General features: G+C 58.6%; 2 long non-coding RNA genes across 2 annotated transcripts; one reads left to right on the top strand and one right to left on the bottom strand.

The window, feature by feature from the left end:
- Window positions 1-3,767: 3,767 nt before the first annotated feature.
- On the bottom strand, window positions 3,768-10,091 carry LOC141570207 (uncharacterized). The gene is made up of 3 exons (XR_012494192.2): window positions 9,475-10,091; window positions 7,753-7,975; window positions 3,768-6,564 (listed from the first exon to the last, which is right to left on the bottom strand). It is a non-coding gene; the product is annotated as an uncharacterized LOC141570207 (long non-coding RNA).
- Window positions 7,197-16,803, top strand: LOC141570205 (uncharacterized). Its single transcript, XR_012494189.2, has 2 exons — window positions 7,197-7,889; window positions 16,533-16,803. It is a non-coding gene; the product is annotated as an uncharacterized LOC141570205 (long non-coding RNA).
- The last annotated feature ends 1,698 nt before the right edge of the window (window positions 16,804-18,501 follow it).

Below are 18,501 nucleotides of genomic sequence, written 5' to 3'. Positions count from 1 at the left end.
ATTCCGTTCCCTCTCTCCATCCCAGCTCCCACCACCAGGCCTCAGGGCCTCTCGGAGTAGCCCCTCTGCCCTGCTGGGCACTCGGCCCCCCTGTACAGGCAGCCCTGCCATCACACCAGTGCACACCCTCACCTGGACCCCTCCCTGCCCCTTCCCACTTGTCATGGCTCTGACACACAGCCCCGTCCTCTGAATGCCCACAGCCAACTGTGACCTGAGGAGTTGGTCCAGCCTTTCCTCCTGGCACCTCCGCTGTGCCCGGCCTTGCAGTCAGAGCAGGCCCTGAGCTGCAGAGCTCATGGCCGGGTGGAGAGCAGCCGGAGACACACAGCAGCCACCTGTGTGGTTAGCACCATGGCACGGACAGCCCAGGGGCTGGGAGAGCCTTTGAAGAGCCCTGGGCCCAGCCCTGCAGTCAGGGGCAGCTTCCGGGAGGAGGTGACATCTGGTCAACCCTGTGTCTCACTACCTTCCAGCCAATCAACTTCCAGCCTCTCCTCTGCCGACTGGCCACCTCTAGAGATGGGGGTGTTGAAATCCACTCAAGAGGTGGGCCTGAGAGGTGTGGGGTGGGGCAGGGGCCACCCACTGTCTGGTCATCAGCAACCTGTGGAAGCAGTTGAGTCCTAAAAGAAACTGGACGGAGATGTCAATATAGGCAAAGCAGCTAGTTTGTTTTTGCCCCTCACTCAGCGCTGGGAGGCCCCAGAGGGTAGTGGGAAGGGCCCCAGCTTCTAGGTCAAAAACCTCAATTTCCCTGTTTGGTAGGGTGCCCGTGAGGCTGTCAGGAGATGGTAGAGAGCTTAGCTCAGGGTGGGGCGCAGGATGGAAACCTGAGAATGGCTGGACAGCCGGTGGGCCGGACCTGAGCCCTGATCCACAGCTGGGCGCCTGGCGCCACCTGCTGCCGGGTACGGGGACTGGCTCCTGGCGCGGGCTGGGGAGGCTGGGAGGAGCGCAGGCTGGGCCCCACCCCCAGGAGTCAGCTCCTCCAGACCGAGCTCCCGCGCAGGAGACTACTGTCAGAGATGCGGGTGAGTAACACCTCAGCTCACCTCCGTGAGGGAGAGTCAGGGAGGGACCAGGACCATGGAGGTGGCCCCTGTGTCCCCAGGCATGCAGGATCCGGGCCTTCAAGGACACCTCCCAGCCAACGTGCACTATCTGCGGGAGAGAGGCCTACATGTCCCTGTCTCTCCTGGGAGGTGACTCATTAGAAACTCAAAAGGCTTCTCGGGTGTCCAGGGTGGGCCCTTTGAGAGGCCCAAGGGCCCTAAGGTCCACGGGGCCACCTCTGACCTTGGAACCCTCAGGAGGGATGGCCAAGCCAGTCCAGCCTTTAGACTCCACAGCCCAAGAGCTGAGCCAGGGCCACGTGGCACCAAGGGACAGGGCTGTCACCCAGAACCAGGGCTAGGGTGAGGTGGCAAAGGCCAGTATCTCGGGGCCCTCACTGTCGGGGCATGTGACAGGGCTGGCCTGTCCATTAGCACGGTGGGCACAAAGCTGGGGCCCACATATTGTCAGGGGCCCATGAAGCACTTTCAATTCCTTTGAAAATCCAGATGAATGTAATATTGAATATACATAGTAATGAATATATATGTAATATACTACATACAGTGAATTATATAGTAACACATAGTCTGGAATACATGACATCTGTAATAATGAACCCAGCCTGGATTATATTTGTCTTTTTCACACCCAAGCCTAAAATACGTTGTGTAATCTGTTTTATGGAAGGACCCAAGGGGTCGGCTTGGGCCCCACCTGCAAGTACGGCCACCTTCCGGCTGCCCCAGAAGGTGTGCCCCTCCTCAGTTTGGGCCCGGCTCTGCGGTCGTCCCCCACAGTCCCCACTTTCCTGCCAGCTAGAGGGAGGCCTGGGCCATAGCCTTCTGGGTGCCCTGCCATCGGACTGTGCATTTCTCGACAGCGACACCATGTGGCAGCAGGAGGTGGTGGCACCCAGCCCTGCCCACACCTCTCCACTGGCCAGGGCAGGGGAGGCTGTGGAAGGGGATGACCCCTCCTGCGCTGGAAGCCTTGGTGTAAACAGTGGTGAGTCAGCCCCCACTGGTGATACCATCTGCCAGAACGGGGTCTCCTGCCCTCAGCACAATCCCAGAGGGACTGCTGTTCTGAGCCCATTTGATGGATGTGGACACCAGGGCTCAAAGAGATGCAATGACTTTCCCAAGGCCACACAGCAGGCCGGGGCAGCGCTGGGCTGGCATCCGGGTCTGTCCACCCCAGGGCCTTTAGCTGCCCTGCCTCCCCTGGCTGTCCGGGGTAGGGGAGGGGGATGGTCGTGCTGAGGGACGGGTGGAACTCGGATTCCTTCCCTGTGGCTGAGGACGTGGGCCAGGCCCAGGGCCCTCCCAGGTGCCCTGGCCGCCTGCTTTGCACCAGAGGGTCCACCTTAGCAGGAGAAAAGCTGCTGCTTGCACACCACATATCTGCCACCCAGACGCAGTGACTTGACCTGGGCTCAAAGGTGGAGGAGCCTGGTGAATCCTACACCTTCACCCTTCTCAAGTCCCAGCAGCCAGGCAGTGCCGTCCGGAGGGGCTGACCCCCTGTCCTCTCGGGCCTCAAACAGGAGAGGCCCTGTGCTGGAGAAGGCCCTTCTGGCCCTCCGCTCCCCCACAGCATGGGGCCGCACTGGACCTCCCCTTCAGTCTCCCCTGTCCTTCTATTTCCTGGGTCAACCCGAAGAAGTCCAGGGCACCTGGCACCCGAGTAAACCTGACCTGTCCCAGGGCATGCGACAGGGAGGCTGGAGCAGCTGGCCTGGGGCTGTGAGCTCAGGGCCCAGGCAGCAACTGGCCTGCAGGCAGTGAGGGCCTGGGGTGGGGAGGTGGGCAAGGAGGAGAGAGGAGGGAAGGAGAACCTGGGAGGAGAGGGGAGGAGCAGGGAAAGCCACTGCAGTGAGGGGGCCCTTTCTAGAAGGTGAGAAAATGGAGAGGGAGAGGGCAGGGGGAGCCAGTGGAGACACTTCCTCCAAGAGGTGCAGGGAGGGGAAGGAAGGCCCATGGCGCTGCTGCTGGTGCTGGTCAGGTGGGGGTTCTCATGGGAGGAGGAGGCCCCCGCAGGAGGGTGCCCTGTGGCGCAGCCCTCGGGATGAGGTAGACAGCTGATGGAGCCCCCTGCCCAGCCACTTAGCTGTGCTCAGAGTGGTGTGGGGAGCAAAGCAGGTGGGGGCGCCAGTCCCAGGAGTGAGGAAGCCCTTGTATAGAGGTCATCAAGGGTCCAGCCATAGGGCCCACCACCCTGCCTAGCCAGAGGGGGCTGAGGCTTTGGGTAGCGCCCTGCAGGCCTCCAGTGAGGCAGGGGAGTGGGGGAGGCATCCTGCAGGTGGCCTGTGGTCACCCCCAGATGGAGGCACCGCCCCCCCAGGGGCCCATGTGACACCAGGGAGGCCAGCCATCAGCTAGGCCCTCTGGCCCATAGATATTCACCCTAGCAGCCCCTGGAATGCCATGCAGGGGCCTGGGGTGTGGCAGAAGGAGCACAGGATCAGGAGACCACCTGACAGAAAGGGCCCAGCTCAGCCACATACCGGCTGTGTGACCGAGGGCAGGCCCCTGACCCTCTCTGAGGTGAGCCCGTCTCCTCACCCAGGCAGAGGACAAGACTGGCCCTCAGAGGGACTGTGGGCCCGTGGACAGCAGGCACAGGCTTGGCAAACTCTGGCCAGGGTGGGCAGAGCAGGCAGAGGTGGAAGACTGGGGAGACGAAACCCCAGCCAGCTGCTGCCCACCAACTGCCCACAGAACTGGGACTGTCACAGCGGCCTGTAGCCCAGCCTGGCCTGGCAGCTCAGCATTTGCCCAAGGTCTCTCCTCACATCCTGCCCCTGTGGGAGCCAGGCCTAGCTGGAGAGCAGCAGCGGGAGCAACAGCAGCGGGAACAACAGCAGGGTACCCAAGGGCCCAGGCCCGGCGGGGTCCCAGGACAGGGCGTAGAGCTGGGCAGTGAGCCATGTGCTCGGAGAAGGCCCCGAGGCAGGCTCAGGGACGATACGCAGTTCCTGGTGTTTCTGTTCCCAGGCACGGCTCTTGTCCTGGTGGTAGCCCGGCGGCCACTTTTCTGTCCCTCAGGTGCAGGGCAGGTGGTCAAGCAAGCGGGGCCTCAGGACTGGGCAGAGCCTGGGTCTGGTGTGAAGCCCAGACCTGGTCCCATGTACTCACGGTCGGGAGTGAGGGGTTGTCTCCCGATAGGGTCTTAGCCCGCAGCAGACTCTGCAAAGTGTGCTAGGGACAGCAGGGCAGGGCTTCGGCTTTGACGGGGTACACAGCCCCAGTGGCAGGGGACTGCTCAAGTCCATCTGTGACTTGAGTCCCTGCATGGCTGTACGGGGGTCCCCAAATACCCTAAGCCATTTCAGCTGGGCTACCCGGCCAGGGCCCGAGCACAAGAGAGAAAATGGGCACTGGCCTGGCCTCAGGATCCCTGGCCTCTGTCCCTGGTCTAGGCCTTGCCTCTCTGAGGGACCCGGAGAGTTCCTGACCTCTCTGTGGGCCTCAGTTTCTCTATGTGTACAATGAGGGGTCCAAACTTGAGGGACCACCTTCAGCGGCTTGCTCAGGATGAACCCCCTTAGGTCCAGACTCTGCTGCGAGGCCCAGGATGACCACCAGGTGGCGCCGGGAGCTCAAGGAAACAAGCAGCGAGGGCTGGGGGAGGGTGGCCATGTGGGCTCTGTCCTGCTTCCCAGCAGCCTGCTGGCTCCAGAGCACTGAGATGGGGGTATGCAAGTGTGCACCACCGCGGGATGCAGGGCCCCTTCTCCCTCACGATGTCCCCTGGGTGGCTCTAGTGGCCGTGGAGGAGGGGCATAGGGGGACGTGGGACATCACACATTCCACAGGAGGACCACAGCCCTTTCCTCTCCCATGTACTGGACAGGGGTCTGACTACTGGGCTGGGGTCCAGCGCCAGTTTATCTGCCCTCACCCCCACTGTGTCATTGGGTCACATTACCTCTGCCTCTCAGCCTCAGTTTCCCCATCTGTAAAACAGAAAATAACCCTGCCCATTCCCTGGCTGGGTGAGGCTGGCCACCCCCTGCATGCAGCACTGTCCCCCTCTGCCCCCAGCCAACCCCATTGTGTGTCAACTCCTGCAGCCAGTGGGGCGGGGGTATCCCTAGCAGGGTCACCTTGCAAAGTGGAGAGTGCTGCCTAAACCAGATTGCGGAAGGCTGTGTAGCCTGAGGTCACACCAGCAGAGGCTGAGATGGCAGGAGAAGGGCAGAAGGCCCAGGATGAAAGCCCCAGTGTCCACCGCTTGCCAGGGGGCAGGAGGTCTGGGTGGGGGCCCCCCAGTGGTCTTATTTGATCCCAGAACAGATTTCCCATCCCCGTGCTCCAGATAGTGACACAGGCCCAGTGAGGTCAGGCTGTGTCCAGGGTCACACAGTGGTGTCCCTCGGGACAGCGACCTCCTTCACTCCCCTCTATGTCCTTTGAGCCAGACCATGGGAGTGGTGGCAGTAAACACTAATGGTTGTTACCAGCATGGTCACTGCTCAGTGGCCCTTGGTGGTCACCACTGTCCTTCAGCCTCAGGGAGCCCCACCCCCAAGGGAGTCCTGGGGGTATCACTCAGCAACAAGGAGTTTCCCCCCACAAAGCTCTGGGCTTACAAGGACAGACTAGTGGCAGGATGGGCAGGGAGCATAGAAATGGCGTGGGCAGGTGGACAGGTGCCATCTCTGGCAGGCGATGGGAGCCAGGCACACTCAGATGTGGGAGCCACAGTTTCTTCCCACCTGGCTGACCCTTGCCCCAGTGAGAAGCAAGCAGCGGGCAGTTGAGATTGCCCCATTGGCAGTGGGTTGGGGCAGCTGCCAGGCTGGCTCCAAGGGAAGACGGTGGGCGTGGGGAGAGCAGGATGGGAGCCGGGTGGGGAAGAGTTCATGGAAAGCTTCCTGAAACAGTTAAGTCCTGAGCTGGGTTTTGTAGGATGAGTAGGAGTTTGCCAGATGCAGAGTAGGAAAAGGAATGAAGCTCCCACACTAACATTCTGTGACTATACATGTGTGTGTTGTGGGGGTAGTGGGGTTGCTACTGAAGGGGTGGGAGGGCGAGGGACTCTGTATGGGGGGCACCATGGACCATTCATGCCCAAAAAGGCAGCTCAGTTCTAGAGTCAGTCTCAGAATTAATAAGGGAGCTTTAGTTACAGGTGACAGAAACCCAAGCCCAACCACCTTAGGCCCAGAAGGGAATTTATTGGCTTATGTAACACACAAAGCAAAACAAAACAAGAAATCCAGGAATTAGACTTGCATCAGGCATGGTTGGATCGAAGGGTGTCCTTGGGACTCTGCCTCCCCATTTCTGCTGACTGTTGCCCTCCTTGTGACCCTCCCCCTGACCTGGCAGAAATGGGCATGCCTCCTCTCACCCCACGTCCCGCAGAAAGCTCTCCCCTTCCCCATGAGTCCTGAAAGAAGTTGTCGAGTTACCTGTGATTGGCTGTAGTTGGGACAAATGCTGTCCTGAACCTCTGTCTGTGGGTGCTCCCTGGCCCGGCTGGGGCTGGGTGGGGCTGCTGTCGGGAGAGGGGGGCAGATGGAAGAGGCAGCGGTTCCCCCGGCAGAGCCAGCTGCCGCTCCTGACCAGCACTGAGAGCAGTGGGGTTGAGCCCAGGTGCACAGGCTCTTGGCAGCCACCTTGAGCTGTGGAGGACTGAGGTGGCCCATGGCTGAGTCTGCTGGGACTTCTTCCCGTCTGTCCCCCTGAGCCAGTCTGAGTGCTCAGCTCTGTGTGGCTCCCTGTGTCCACCCTGGCCAGATGACTGGAAGGGGAGCAGCACCCTTCTAGGCCAAGCCAATGTGGACCTGGCAGTGACCTCGGGGCAGACAGGGAGAGGGCATTAGCACTGGCCATCCTGCTACATTCCGGCCATGTGTGGCTCCGCGTGCCCCCCCCCCCCAGGAGAGCTTCCAGCAGCCACCGGGGTGGCATGGTTAGCGTTTGCCCCATTCTGTAAACCAGAAGCCAGCGCACAGGGAGTTCTGTGACCCAGCCACAGGGAGCTTGGGGGCAGTGAGCTTGGACTGGCCAGCAGGACTAAGCTGCCGGGGTCTGAGCTGGGACCAGGCCCTGTGCTCATTCCTGTCCCTGCCCCTCGCCTCAGCCCCTCCTGAACAGGGCTAGCAGCCTACTGTAGATGGACACCTTCGCCAAGAGCCCACCCCCAGGAGCCAAATGGCAGCATGGCACAGCCACCTTCCTCCCTATGCCGTCTGTGTCTGGAAGCAGACAGCGCGGCCCACCCCACCCAGGCTGAGTGCCCTGTCTGGGAAGGGCCAGGGCAGGTGGCAGCTGGCTCAAGCCCAGGAGGAGCCAACAGAATGTTCAACCTTGTTGACACTCACAGCAGGCGGGGGCAGAGGCCCCACAGTGTCAACCCAGACACCTCCCAGCGAGGCTCTCTCTGCTGCCCCAGCATCCATCCTGCATGGGGGGCCGCTCTCCCTGAGTCAGCTCAGGGTGTGGTGTCACCCATATTCTCTGCTCTGAGCCCCCAACTGGCAGGGGTCACAGTGCAGGGGTCTGAGTCAAACGTGGCGCCCCACCCAGCCCAACAGGTGACAAGAGGAAGTCTGTGCCTCAAGGGTTCAGAACACCCTGGGCCACCACCCCAGGAGAAAGGTCACGAGGTGCCCAGAGCCTGGCACAGGGCTCCCTCCCTGCTCAGGTGCTCCTCCCCACACCCCATGGCTCCTCCCCCTACCTTCAAATGTGACACCTCAGTGCCGCCATGCTGAGCGACATAACCAGTGAGTCTCAGAAGAGTTCCTTCCAGACAGTGAGACCCACATGTACACAGATGAGAATCGCCACGGCAACAACGTGAGCTCCATGCTGCAGGTAGGAGGTGCCAGCTGTGGCACCTAGGCTGGAACCCTGTTCCTTTGTTCCCTGTGCCCAGCACAGAGTTGGTACTCAGTGAGCATCTATCAGACAGATAGACAAATGAGGTAACGTTTGAGTTGGGCTTTGAAGGATGAATAGGAGTTCATCAAGGGGAAGAAGAGAGACACATCCCAAGTGGAGGACACAGCATGAGCAAAGTCCCAGAGGCGGGCTAAACCTCTCTGTGTTCTGCTGCTGCGGAAAATGTTGAGGCCCCTCCGTGAGAAGCAAGAACTGGGGTCCTGGTCCACCAGGAGCCAGTGTCCACTGCTCCCTGCCCATGGCCTTGCTGGTGCTTCTAGCGCTCTGGCTGGAGCTGTGGCACAGACCCTGAGCCTCCCTCAGTCCCCGACATCCACACCTCACATCTCCCCTTCTTTCCCAGCACCAGTCCCCTCCTCAAGGAGGCGTCCCCGCTTCTGTCCACCCCAAGTACTGGCTGTTGGGGTTTCCTGCCTATGCTGCCATCCTGCCCCCCCACGCCCCACCCTGGCCAGCCCATGTGACCCCCACTACAGACTTGACAGCACCCACTGGACAGATGAGGACACCGCGACCAGGGAGGGTGCCAGGGTGACCCAAAGTGACACCTCCTTTGGGAGTGGGTCAAGTTGGGGTCCCCTGCCCCAAACCTGAGGCAACTCTGAGAGCAAGATGCAGAGCCCCTTCAGGCTGGAGGCTGCACAGGGGCTGGACTGGGTTCCTCCATTGTTACAGGAAGAGGGGAGGAGGTGCCCCCTCCACGTTTATACAGCTGCAGTTCTGGTGCTAAATGCAGAAACATGGCTTGGCCGAGTGCCGCGTTCAGCCTGGGCCAGCTCCCAGGCACAGCCGAGCTGCCCTGCCATGCCCCAGGGCCTAGGAATGCAGGTGGGACCTGGTCCTGTTGTGGGGCCTTGGAGGAGTGGTCAGCTCAGGAAGTTGGTGACCTTCCCAAGGGCAGACTGCCAGACTGTCTGCTGCCCTGTCCTCCCCTTCCTCCCCCAGGTCCCCTCCTTGGGCCAGCCTCTTGTCTCACAAGCTCGGGGCTCCCTGGGAGCTCAGCTCCCTGGGCCCCTCCTGTAGGCCTGGCTCAAATGGCACCTGCCCCATATCATCCTGCTTAATCTCAGGTTCTAGGTACTTCTGCTGTCCCCATTTCATAACCAGGAGATAGATGCCAGGCAAGGTCAACCCAAGGTCACAGAGTGGTGAGTGACAGAGCTGGGATTGGAAGTGTCTGCCAGACCCTACCTATATGCTCACCCACCACACCCGACAGCTGCGCCGTGGGGACAGCTCCCATTTCACAGATGAGGAAACTGAGGCCTAGGAGGAGAAGAGGTCCCGAAGGTCACACACTGATCGGGAAGAGGACTCAATCTGTGGACTCAGAGTCAGCACTCCCCGCCCGCACACCCCATCCTCGGTGTCCGGTTTGTCTATCTGGCGTGAGTCAGGAGCATACAGTCTTGTAGGGGAGACAGGAACCCAAATCGACAACATCATGGGATGGTAGCAGTTCATAGAGCACACGAGAGCTGTGGATTGTGCGCCTTACCTGATAGGGGGTCGGGAAAGCTTCCTGGGAGAGGTGATGTGACCACTAACACAGGTCCTCAGGGTCAAGGGACGAGGCGAGGCATGGGGAGGGAAGTGTGTGGAGTCCACAAGAGATGGAGCACCTGGAGGGAGCAGGGCCTGGAAGCAAGAGATGGGTAGGTAGGCCACGAAGGGCCTTGGGCACCCTTGGGTCCTTGAAGGCCACAGGGAGCCATTGGAGGGTTTAGTGGGTGAGTGACAAGATCAGGTTATGAAAGTTTATTCTGGCTTTCGTGTGGGTTCTGGATTGGAGGGTGTCAGAGCTGGAGTGGGGTGGGGGTGGGGTTTTCACCTGCTAGGTGCCCAGGAAGAAGGCGGGGGCAGGGCTGCACTCAGCCATATCCTGCACCCACCATCCCTCCCTCGTCCTCAATCCCAGGGCTGGTAATGTGGGGGCCTCCGGGCCCACCCCCATTCCCACTGCTCTCCTGGGTCCAACCCCACAGGGCATTAGAGCTGGGGGCAGACTTGACTGTGAGGGAGTGGGCTCTCCCAGCCCACACCCCAGACGACCAGACACAAGAGCAGCCAGCAGCGTCCCGCTCCTGAGGGTGCTGGCAGCTTTCAGGGACCGACATTTCACTGGGAGGGCACAGGACAGGGTCACTTCTGCTGGGCATGGAACACAGTCCCGAGGGCAGGCTTCTCGGAAGCTTGGGCGGAGAGAGGTGGGTACAGCAGGCAGGGGAGTGAGCGGGCGTGTTTGAGGTTCCAGAGCACTGGGTGCTGTGCTCAGTGTGGACCATGGAAGGAGGGCAAGTGTCAGGCAGGGCGGCCTGGGAGGTGGTGCTGCGGCTCAGGAGAGGCTGGAGGCTGTGGGAGCGGCTGAGGGAACAGGATGGAGACACCTGCAGGCCACGGAGGTGAGGGGGTCGTGTGGGGAGGAGTAACCCAGAACCACACCTGCCATCACGGGACATCCCCTGAGCCCGCCCTGCGGCCCCCAGGCCTATTTCAGGAGCTAGGTACACAGTGCTGGGTGACACCAGAAGGCATGGCAGGGAAGTCCCTAAGCTCATGGAAAAGCAGATGAGAGGGAGTCAGGGGCACGTGGTTTGAGGGCCCAGAGGCTTCTAGAAGTAGGGAGCCACAGGAGTGCGGTTTTTGGGGCCAGGCCGAGATTTGGGAGGCACTGTGGCAGGAGCTGAAGGTGTGAAGTAGCCGGGTGGCTGGGGTGGCCCTGGTTCACAACAGGCTGGGAAGGTGAGTCGGGGGCTCCGCCAGCATCTGGACAGGGGGTGTGGGGACAGAGTCCCAGAGAGCAGTTTCCAGGCTCTCAGCCTCACACAGAAAGGTGCTCGCTTGGGTAGTAGATGGCCATCAGCTGTGACTAATTGGCCATTAGCTGTAACCAGTTAGCCATTAGGCACTGATAAAACTGCCGTGGCTATGTTGGTTGGTTGGTTGGCAGAGAAGCAGACAGCGGGTTGCGGATCGTGTGGCTCCTGCTTCCTGTGTCTCCAACCCAGCCGCCAGCGAGAATATAGTGGTATGACTCCCCTATCTATGGCTCTGTGGGTGTTCCTTTTTGGCCTCACCATATCCTGCAATCTCGTGCGGGGAGCGGGAGCTGAGACCCCGCATGACACCCTGCATGACAGGGGTGTCTGGCACTTGAGACCCCAGGATCCAGACCCCTGGGCAGCTGGGTGGTCCATAGCTACCCCCACTGGACAGCGAGATTTGCACGTCCTCAGCTCTGGCCTCAGCCGCGGTCACCTGTGAAGCTGCTTACAGAGACCCAGGGCTCCGCACGGCTCAGAGGGGGCTCAGCCCCAACCTGGAATCTCATCTGGCAGTGCAACTGTCTGCACTACTGGCCAGTGCCACGGGCAGTAGTCGTTTATCTGACCACAACTGGGATGGGCTCCTGGAGACACTCAGGGTCAGAGGAACAGCGAGCTGGGGAGGTGATGGGGGCAGGTCGTCACGGTCACTGCCATCCCCTGGAGCTTCCAGGTCAGAGGGCCTCACTCAGTGGCTGTGTGACGTGGCCCCGAGAGTCCGAAGGCCAGGCTAAGGTCACACCACAGTCCGGAGCAGCCAGGACCGGAAGCCGCTCTTTATTCCCACACTGAGCCCTCTCCCCTGCAGCAGGCTGGGTGTCCAGGACCAGGTCGGCCTGAGGCTGCTTCTCTGTGGTTCAGTAAAAGCAGCTCCCCGGGGGGGGAGGGGGGGTGTTGGGCAGATGGAGGGGCAGGTGGCCAGTGTGTGCTGAGGGCTCCCCCACCTCCGTCTCGCAGACAGACCATGAGCTCTGGCTCCCCTGAGAGGCAGCTGCCTGGCAGGGTGGCTCCTGGCAGATTGGGGTGTCTGAGCACCGGTCCCCAGGGGAAGGTGTGACTTTAGCTCACCCTCATGGGCCTCCTGCCCCACAGAGAGTACTGCCACCTCAGTCCACTGGGCAGCACCCCCAGCCTGGCTTCTGGGTCATAGGTCTCAATGGGCCCTGAGGGCTGATGTCAACCCATCCCTGGGGCCCCACTACTCCCAGGGAGGTTTCAGGTGAGCTCACAGAGGTGAGACCCCCCAGCAACAGCTCAGCTCCTCCCTCCCACCTCCCACTCTTCACCCTTGACTTGCTCCTCCCCCCTCCTTCCAGGGCAAAGGGCCTGGCACCCTCTAGATGTCATGTTGCCCTCGCCCCATGGCCCTGTCCTTCTAACACCCCTCTCAGAGCCACCAGTGCCTCCTCCCAGCCCAGCCCTGCGTGGTGTATAGGCTGAGACTGGTCCCTGAGCCCCTGCCCCTGCCTCCCTCCCACCTCCTGAGGGGCAGGGCTGCACAGTGCTTGGGCGCCTGGACTTGGTACCTGCATCCCTGGTTCAAATCCCAGCTCAACCCATGCTAATTCTGTGGCATCTCTCTGCCTCAGTTTCCTCACCTGGAGAGTGGGGATCACTGGTACCATCTGTAGGGCCAGGTAAGGATTGAATGAGTTGGTTCTTATAAAGCCTGCTTGGGGCTCTCCTCAGACCCTCCCCCTCCATCCCCCAGGCCTTTGCTGGTTGTACTCTGCCTAGAGCACCCCTTGTCCCCGGCTTCTCGGTGCCCCCACTCCCCTACAGTCTTCACCTAGGTCCCATAAAACCAAAAGTTGGCATGGCATGCCAACTCCCTTCACAGCTGTCCCCGCCCCCCCCAGGCCCCCAGGCCTCTGCTCCTGTGGCCCACGGAATGACCTCTTCTACGCCCCAGCCCCTGACCGCCCAGGCAAGGCCTCAGTGCACTCACTCATGGGGTCAGGGCCAAGGTCGGGCTCACCTCCCTCCTCCCCCCTCCTCCCTGTGTCCTCCCTCCCCCACTCCTCCCTGCATGCTCGGTGCCCCTACAATGCCCCTGCCAGGAGGCCTCGGAGACACCTTAGAATAGGAGACGCTCCTACAGCAACAGGAAGACTCAGGGACTTTTTGACAGCACAGCAATAGGATCAGAGGTGCTTTTAGAGGAGGGGTTTGAGGGGCAGGGGAGCGCAGCTGGGGGCTGTTTGGAGAGCAGGTGGTGGCTCTGTGCTGAGGGCGAGAGAGGTGGAGGTGGTGAGAGATGCTGGAGCTGGTGATGGGTGTGGAGGGACAGAGGGGTGTGGGGTGTCAAGGCCACCTCCCAATGTCCATCTGGCTTAGACAGAACTGGCTGGCAGATGGCACCGTTGGCCAAGCTGGGGAGCACTGGAAAGCATCAGCTTCAGGGCAATTTGGGGGGCTCCTGTGAGGTACCTCTGATGGCAGCTCGGGTAGGAGACAGACCTGGGCTGCAGACAGAGCAGGAGGCACTGCCTCCTGGGGGTTCCTGGAGCCAGACAGGGGCTGGGGGTTACCAGAAGGAAAAGGGCCACCCAGGCAGAACTGGGAGCAACAGGGGACAGCACTTAGGGCCTGAGCAGAGACCAAGACACCTAGTGACAAGTCTGGAGGAGGAGGCCAGAGAGGCCAGTGTCCAGAGTGAGGAGGGAGAGGCCAAGTGCATCCCAAACATGCATGTGGGACAATCGCAGTATCATGGGACAGAACGGACACCCCCTGAGGCACTTCTGAGACAGCAGGAGCCCAGGCGGGCTCTGGCCGGCAGGCCACCCACACCGCCTGCCCCAGCCTTCTCCCAGAAGCTGCTTCCAAATTCCCAGGCAGCCCATGGGCCTGGTGACAGGGCTCAGACCAGGGAAGGAAAAAGATCAATTCTCTGTGTCCCACACACTGCTGCCCCTTTCCCACAACTTGTAACAATTCTACCTTTGTTCCTGGTAAAGCAAATGGTAGAGGAACCGATGCTATTCGAATTACGGTCAAGCCTCAAAAAGAAGTCCCAGAGCCCCGGGGAGGGTGCCAGGCAGCAAGCTCAGTGGTGATGGAGGCAAATCAGCAGGACAGCCCCCCCGACACACACACACACACACACACACACACACACACACACAGGCTGGCCTGGAGCAGGCTGGCCGGCACCCTCAGTGTGGGGACATGTCCACGTACAGCGGGAGGATGGCACTCCCCCAAGGACAGTGCTGCCTCTGGCTTTAGGTCAGGCTTGGAACCAAACACACGGCAAGATGCCCTCAAGTGAGAAAGGTTGGGAAATGAGCAATGGAGTCAGTCAAAAGTGCTGGCAGCAGTGTCCTGGGAAGTGTCCTACCCTGCTGACCTTGACTTTGCTGAGTGCAAGGAGCCAAAGCTTCCCGGGTCTGAGCAGACTGGGTGGGTAGAGGGCAGGCCCAGGCCCAGGCCGGCAGCTTTCACTAGGCCTGTCTTTGCATCCACCTCTCCTGCCACCTCGAATCTCCACGGCCCTCTGGATTGACCGAGGGAGTAAACAAAAAACTCACATGTGTGTGCGTACACACAGACAAGAACACACACACACAGGCTCACACACACAGATGTGCATGTCCACTGTATACAGGCATGTGCACACACACAAATGCATATGCACGCACACACGTGTGTACATGCATGCACACATGCATGGAGGCGTGCGACCACAGCTGTGCACACAGATGCACATGTGCACACACATGCACAGGTATTAGCACACAGGCGTGCGTCCACATACTCACTTGGTGACACACAAATGCACACATGTGCGTACACAGTCACATGCGTGCACGTGCACACACATGCATACCTGCTCGTGCACATATGCATACACAAGCATATACATACGTACACATTCTCGCACACATATACCAGCCCTGAGCTGAGAGTTGGGGAACATCGCCTCCACTCCCCATGTGACTGGCCTGTGTGGAGTCCGGGGCTCTCCCAACCTCATCTTTGCCTTCTGCTGGATGCGGAAATAGAGCCGTAGTCTTGGAGGGCTCCTGGCTCTCTCCCGTGGGCAGCAAACGCTCAGTCGAAGGCCAGGCACGCAGCCGAGGGACTAGCTGGCTCTGGTGCAGTCCCAAGGGCAGCTCCCGGGGAGGGGCGCAGGTTGAGCCCTGGCAGTGGCCACCTCCCACCCTGGGGGTTGGCTGTGCCCCCTGCACAAATGGGAATAATTTGCTCAAGGTCACAGCCTGCTGAGGCCAATGTTCTTTTGTTTTGCTTTTTTTGTTTTGAAATAACCCTTACATCGTATATGTGAACAGAGAAAAATGGAGGCTTTGAGGCAGCCAGAGAAGAGAAATTCTGATGCTGTCTCTTCTCCACCCCCCACCCACCACTCCCAGTTGGGGGATGACTCATTATCCAACAAGGGTACATTCAGCATCTGTGACTCCCCAGTGACGTGGGAGGAGACAACACTGAAGGAAACGCAAGTCTCCCTGCTTGTAAACCAGTTAAATCCAAGGAAAAGCCTTTTGTGGCCACAGCGGCCTAGGTCACCTCCATGCCTTCCCATCACCCCCTCCCAGGCTGTGCCCAGCACTCTCTGAGTGTGGATGTAACGCACACTGCACTCAGGAAGGTGTGACAGACCGATGGGTGGGTGTCCTGCCCACTGATCTAAGTGGTCAGCCCCCCCTCAGCTACATGGGCCGTGGTCAGGGGAGGTTCCAGAAACATTGCTCTTGCCCACATCACTTGGCTGTGGCCAGAGGTGTGGAAACAGCAGTGAACCAGGAGGCAGCAGCCTGGCAGCAGCTGGACCACCCTGGCGGGCTGTCCTTCTCTGGGCCTCCATCTCGTGCCCACAGTGGGCATCTCCCTGGGGCTTGCTGCTGCCCTGCCACCCCGGAGCCTTCCCAGGTCCTCCGGAAGCTCCTCGGGTCAAGGTAGGAGGGGGTGGCCAGGTTCACGGGCTTGGGGCACAGGCTGGCCGTCCCGACCCAGCTGCACGTTAACCGTTCAGATCAGCCCCAGGCAGGGTGTTGAGGACGCTGCCCGGTGACCTGTCAAGACGGCTGCAAAGGCCAAAGTGCCCTTTAAGAGCGTGAATTTTATCACATGTGAATATACTGCAGTAAAGCTGTTATATTAAAAAGGAAAAGAAACACCCACCTGTTGAATGTTGGTTCAGTATCAAAGAATATCCACAACTACCCGAAACCACCATTAAATGCTCCTTCCCTCTCCCACTTACTGTTTGTGGGAGGCTAGGTTTTCTTCACAGATGTCGGCAAAAACGACATTTTGCAGCCGAGTGATCCCAGAAGCAGACATGAGAATCCAGGGACGATCTTTTAAACCAGACACTGTAGAGATTTACAAAAAAGTTTTTAAAGATTGGGGGGGGGGGGGCTTTGAATCCTATAATCATTTTCACAAATGTGTTAAATATGTTAACATGTGAAGGACTTGCTATTGTTATTTTTACATGAATTCATAACCAAAGTTTTTGTTTTAAGTTTTAATTTCTAATACTGGAAATGTTGACAGGTGTAGCCCACGTAAAACATTTTGGGGTTCTCACTAGCTTTTAAGAGCATAAAGGAGTCACGAAACCGGAGTGTTGGAGCATCACTGTTTTCCACAACCATAGCATAATGGTTAAAATCAGGGCGTTAACAGAGACGTGACAGTAAACAGTAAACTACAGATTGCGTTCTGATTTCACCAAATTTTCCCCAAATCTCTTTTCTAGCAACTTAAAATCCTGAAGGTGAAGTGGAAAAGTTAGTGTTTAGCGAGGACTGCATTTCACTCTGAAAAGATGAAAGAGATTCTGTCGACGGACGGCAGTGACGGTGACACAACAATGTGAGTGTACGTTATGCCACTGAAACGTATACTGAAAATGGTAAAGTGATGTTAAGTATATTTTACCCCTGTAAAACATTACTAGGTTAAAAAATAAAGTTTAATTAAACATAGTGAATAACGTATGTATCATAATAAAAACAAGCAAAATTACAGGGTGCATATGTAATATATTTCATTATAAAATAATATTGCAGTATAAACAAAGCAATCACTAGAGAAAGTCTTCCACACAAAATAGCTGGGCATTATTAAACCTGAACGTGTAGGAGGTAAAAAAGCAAAAAAAATTGTAATTAAAAAAAAAAATTCATCATTTCTGTGGTTGTTATTGTTATTATCTCAGATAAGATCCTCATCCTCAAGAAGCTTCTGGTCTAGTGAGGGAGATGGGCTAGTAAACAGACAAACATAACCCAAGGGAATCAGCAGAGGCACCGGGGCTGCGGGAGCACGAAAGAGGAACACAGCCTGGAGAGAAGAGATCAGGGAGGTCTTCCTGGAGGAGGTGGTGCCTGCAGTAGTCCTTAAAGGAAAAACAGAAGTGAGATGCTTTGCAGAAGGAAAACCAAGTGTGATACAGTGGATTACAAGTGGAGAGGCTGGAGAGAGAGGTGGAGCTGTAACCCTGGCCACCCCAGCTATCAGGTCCAGGGGCTCTGCCCAAATCTAGCAGTGCAGAGATGTGGCGAGAGGGTAGGCTGTGCAGGTGGGCCAGACCCTGGTGGCTGGTGGATAAGGGAAGTGAGACATGAGGGCCCAGCCAAAGGGGTGTGGTGGGTGGAGTGGGGGCAGAGTCAGGGCCTGTAGCCTCTTGACTGGGCCACGTTGACTTTTGTTACCTCTGACCCTGACAGTGAGCCTCCAAGGGTGGCTTTAGTTCTCCCGAGGAGGAAGCTGAGAAGCTGAGAGGTGAGATGATTAGCCAACTTCACCCAGCAGAGCAGGATTAGAGCTGACTCAGCTTGACTTTGCTCTGAACGGGGACAGGGAGCCTCTCTCAGGGGTGAGCCCTGTGTGTCACCCACATCTTCCTGAGTCTTCATTTCAGGGCCTGTGCCTGGCTCCAGGGACCCAGCGAGGATTCCATTGGGTCTTGCCCTTAAGAAACCTCCCAGTCCAGAAATTTCCAGTTGGACCTCAGGTCCCACCGAGAGGCCCCTCCCCAGCCAATGTCTCGGGCTCCCTTCCAAAGGGGGCAGAAGCAACTATGCCAGGAGGCCCAGGGCCCGCTGGGAACTGGCCGTCTGTTTCCCTAGCATCCTGGTGAATGTGTGGAGGACGCCTAGGGCAGCCGGCCCTGGCTTCCCTCTGTCCTGTGAATTTACCAAAGCATTTCCACCTTGTACGTCTTCCTCTTATCCGATGATCTATCACCTCTGCTGGTTTCCAGCAGGAAGCCAGAGAACATTTTTAGCCCAAAGCAGCAGGGGGGACTAGGAGAGTCACTGGGAGAGCAAGCAGTGGGTGGGAAGGCACAGAGTGTCCCCTCCCCCAGGTGGTGTTGGGATGGGACACCGAGTGGTCCGTCTACTGTTTTTTCCGAATGCAGAGGTGGGTGACTTTCAGCTGACCTGCCTTGGCCTGGGAGGTCCCGGCAGAGAAAGGGAGCTGAATTCCACAGGGCCAGGAGTTTGGAGGCCGATCCCAGGCCTGAATGAATTTCCAAAGCACAGAGCACGAGACACTGATCGTAATTCACTACAAGTGCTCAGCTGGGATAGTCATGTGTCTGCTTCCCCCAGCGAGGAAGGAAAACAAAATGCTTCCCTCGTGGGCACTGGCAGCTGGCTTCTGGGGCATGTCACAGTCACACCCCCAAGCACAACTCAGAAACCAAGCTGGCAGGGGAC

Source organism: Rhinolophus sinicus, chromosome 1, assembly GCF_057876585.1.
Source record: "Rhinolophus sinicus isolate RSI-liver-muscle chromosome 1, RSI-T2T, whole genome shotgun sequence".
NCBI classification, from domain to species: domain Eukaryota; kingdom Metazoa; phylum Chordata; class Mammalia; order Chiroptera; family Rhinolophidae; genus Rhinolophus; species Rhinolophus sinicus.
The sequence above is the reverse complement of the archived record's forward strand: the minus strand, read 5'-3'. Positions and strand labels throughout refer to the sequence as shown.